At 41.5% G+C, this 3,922-nt stretch overlaps 1 protein-coding gene across 1 annotated transcript in view; it reads right to left on the reverse strand.

Annotated features, from left to right (window-relative positions):
• ACVR2A (activin A receptor type 2A) overlaps positions 1–3,922 on the reverse strand; it is a 49,044-nt gene that overhangs the window by 5,846 nt on the left and 39,276 nt on the right. The gene's annotated exons all lie outside the window — the stretch shown is intronic.

Raw genomic sequence — 3,922 nt, forward strand, 5'->3', positions numbered from 1 at the left:
AGGAAACCCACTGGGAGCATCTCCACAGGGATGGGATATATGGGAAACCCACTGGGACAGCACAGAACCAGCCAGGGAATGGTGGAGCCAGCTGGGAAGGCATGGCAGAAATAAAGAAATAACATGTTCAGGTGGGGAAACACAGCAGTAATTAAGGAAAACATATTTAGGTAGGAAAAGCATGGCAGAAATTAAGGGACAACATGATCACATGGGTAAGCAGAGCAGAAATTAAGGAATAATGTAACCAGGTGGGGAAGCACAGCAGAAATTTAAAATATTGTGATCAGCTGGGAAAGCAGAGCAGAAATTAAGGAAGAACATGAGCAGATGGGAAAACACAGCAGAAATTAGGGAATATTGTAACCAGGTGGGGAAGCACAGCAGAAAATAAGGAATAACATGTTCAGGTGAGAAAACACAGCAGAAATTAAGGAAGAACATGATCAGGTGGGAAAAGCATGGCAGAAATTAAGGAATATTGTAACCAGGTGGGAAAGCACAGCAGAAATTTAAAATATTGCTATCATGTGGGGAAGCAGAGCAGAAATTTGAAACATTGTGATCAGGTGGGGAAGCAGAGCAGAAATTGAGGAACCAAGATAATCAAGCTTTACTTGTTGCACTGGTTAAGAGCTGGAATTGCACTGAAGGTTTTCTGTGTTTTTAGCTGAGGTTTGGGACCTTTGACCCCTCCAGAGTTTGGGATCAGCCCCTCCTGCTCCCAGATTTGCTGAGTGTCCCTGAAATGCCAGAGCTGCCCCCAGAAATGAGCTGGAATTACAGAGCACAGCTGACCTTGTAGGATTTGTACAACTGGAGGTGAGACAGAGCTCCCCCAGGCCTATTCATGGCCCCATATCCCATAAGTGGGAACAAGATGATCAAATTTATCCCCCAAAGCCAACTTTGATTGAATGAACTGTCCAAAGTTCAGAACCTCCTGCCCTGTCTAAACCAGAAAATTGGTGGGAAATCACCCCAAATCCCCCTTTGCTCACAAAAGACACATTTTGGAACAAAYTGTGGGGTTMAGAACCCTTTGAGARCGGGRACGAGTGCTGAGAACAAAACTCCTGAGTAGTTTAAGCACAGGGATAAACACCCACTCTGTTTCCTTCTAAAACAACAAACAAATAAAAAAAGAACAACTTTCAGAGAAAGATTCAGAGCAAGAGTAACCTCAWTGCACCAATTAATAACTAGAAAAAGAATAAATAACGTTTGAAATTCAAATGAGAGACACACTGCAACACTGTCCTCAAAAAAGGAGGAAATCCTTTTGTCAGTGTGACAGCCACAGGCACTGGAAATTGTGACATCAACATTTACAGCACAGAAAATGAAGTTGGAGAGGGAAGATTTCCCTCCCTTGGTGCCTTTCATTCCGTGCCAAAGCCCTGTTGGAATATTCCAGGCACCAGGGAAAGCAGTGCCCTCAATTTGTAAAATCCAAACAAATATTTGTAAATCCAGTTTGTGATTGTTACAAGTGAAAGTGGGAACAAGATGCTCAAATTTATCCCCCAAAGYCAACTTTGATTGAAYGAACTAAAGCTCAGAACCTCCTGCCCTKTCTAAACCAGAGAATTTGTAGGAAATCATCCCAAATCCTGCTTTGCTCCAATGGCTTGGATTCCCTTTCCTTCCCATGCCCTCCTTCCAGTAAAATGCTGGGATTTGGAAACACCTGGTGCCTGAATTCTTCCCCAAATTCTTCCCCAATCATCAGGAAAATCAAAAATTTGCTGAACCAAGATTTCCKCCAGCATTTACTGAACAAAGTTCCAGCACCTCTGCCAAGAGCTGGAAGTGAAAGTGGCAGTGAAATGTGGTGTTTCCTGATTTCCCATTAGAGCACAACATTTCCCAATTCCCCATTTCCCCATTTCCTAGAAATCCCTGGCTTTTCACAGCAAATTCCCAGCAGTGGCCACAGTCCTGTGCATTTTCCTTTACTGGAAATCAAAACTTCTGTTGTTCCTGAACACAGCCCAACCCAAACAAATCCCGATTCCAAGTGGGAAGCAGAATTCCTGCTGTTAACACAACTAGAAATAAAAGTTTTCCTTTTTTTTTTTTCCCTGATTTTTTCTAAACTCCCCAGTTAAAATCAAACCCTGCACCTCCAGGATCTATTTTTATATTCCCTGCCAATATTTCCAACTYGCTCTGCTCCAAGGAAAAATGTTTAGGATTCCAGAGGCCCCGTTATTCCCGTGTGGTTTTGGGGTTGATCTTGGTGGCGCCGAGGCCAGGATGCCAGCAGGGGTGACAGGGGAATAAATTGGGATCCCAAATTGCCACAGCTGTCAAAAAATCCAGGGCTCAATTCCCTGCCCCTTTCCCCTTCACACGGGGAAAATATTCCTTAAGGAACGGTGACTTCCAGGAATGGGGTTCCTTAAGAGTCCCCAAAAATGGGAGGCAGGACCTGCATCCCTGACTTGGAAAAGAGATCCAAGGAACTCTGGGAACTCTTTACAGAGGCACGGCCAGGAATATTAAAATTTTAAATATATTAAAATATTTAAAATATTTTTTATCAAATATTTAAATTTTCGTATATTTAAACTATTCGATTTTCTTCTAATTTTTCTCTATTTAAGGTATTAGAGAACTTTACTAATGGCAGAAATTTATATTACACTTCAAATCTTGGTGTTTTCAATATTCCATTGATATTTTCAATATTCCATTGATATTTTCAATATTTCACTGATATTTTCAATATTCCATTGATATTTTCAATATTCCATTGATATTTTCAATATTCCATTGATATTTTCAATATTTCACTGATATTTTCAATATTCCATTGATGTTTTCAATATTCCATTGAAAAGCTGAGCAGGAATGACCCAATTTGTGAATTAAGGGGTCCCAGTGACTTGGGGTTTAATATAAATAAAAATAACTCCTGATCAGTGGGGAAGGTGAAATAGAGACTGAGYAGTGAAGGAGTATTTTTATTTTTCTCCTGTGAGTTCCTGACCCATACAAAATCCCAGGATGAGCACGTTGAGATTACCCAGCTCCAATGGGAGTTTCCAGGATCAATCCCAAATTGCAGATTTTAACCCCACCAGCCTCAAAAACTCCAGGGAATTTTAGGAAATCCATGAACCCCAGGCTGAAACTGCATTTTYAAACCACACATGCTGACAGATTCTTGTCCAAAACACTGAAAAATCCCAATTCTGACCAAACAACATTCCCACATCCCCAGAAAGCCCCAGAGCCAGGAACAAACATCCTCTTACCTCAATCATTATATGAAAGGCGTGCTTGCAGAGAGGGAAAAAACACAGGCAAGAGAAATTACTATTTACACCAGCAAGGGGRTGAAAAAACAGCTTAGAGGAGACAAAGTCAATTATTTGTGAGTAAATGACAGAAACATTCACRGGGACAGCAAAACTTTCTCATACCAGTAACAGATCATTTCAAAMAGCAATCAGAGAAATCCAGCATTGATAGGTTAGCAGAGGGAAATGGGGAAAACAGGATTGTTCTACAGATAATTAACGGAATTGTTTTATAATTACACCAAGGATGTAATGATATGAGCTGGAATTACAGAGCACAGCTGACCTTGTAGGATTTGTGAGAGGTGAGACAGAGCTTCTCATGGCCCCATATCCCATAAGTAGGAACAAGATGATCAAATTTATCCCCCAAAGCCAACTTTGATTGAATRAACTGTCCAAAGATCAGAACYTCCTRCCCAGTTTAAACCAAAGAATTTATGGGAAATCACCCCAAAACCCTCTYTGCTCAYAAAAGAMACATTTTGGAACAAACTGTGGGGTTAAGAACSCTTTGAGAATGGGGATAAGTGCGTGGAAAGGTGGAATTGCCGGGGATGCCGGGGATTCATTCCGTGCAGCGCTCCCCGTGGCCGCCAGGGGGCAGCGCTGCA

Source organism: Malurus melanocephalus, unplaced genomic scaffold (assembly GCF_030028575.1).
Source record: "Malurus melanocephalus ecotype Western Australia unplaced genomic scaffold, MMel_1.1 scaffold_546, whole genome shotgun sequence".
In the NCBI taxonomy this organism is placed as follows: domain Eukaryota; kingdom Metazoa; phylum Chordata; class Aves; order Passeriformes; family Maluridae; genus Malurus; species Malurus melanocephalus.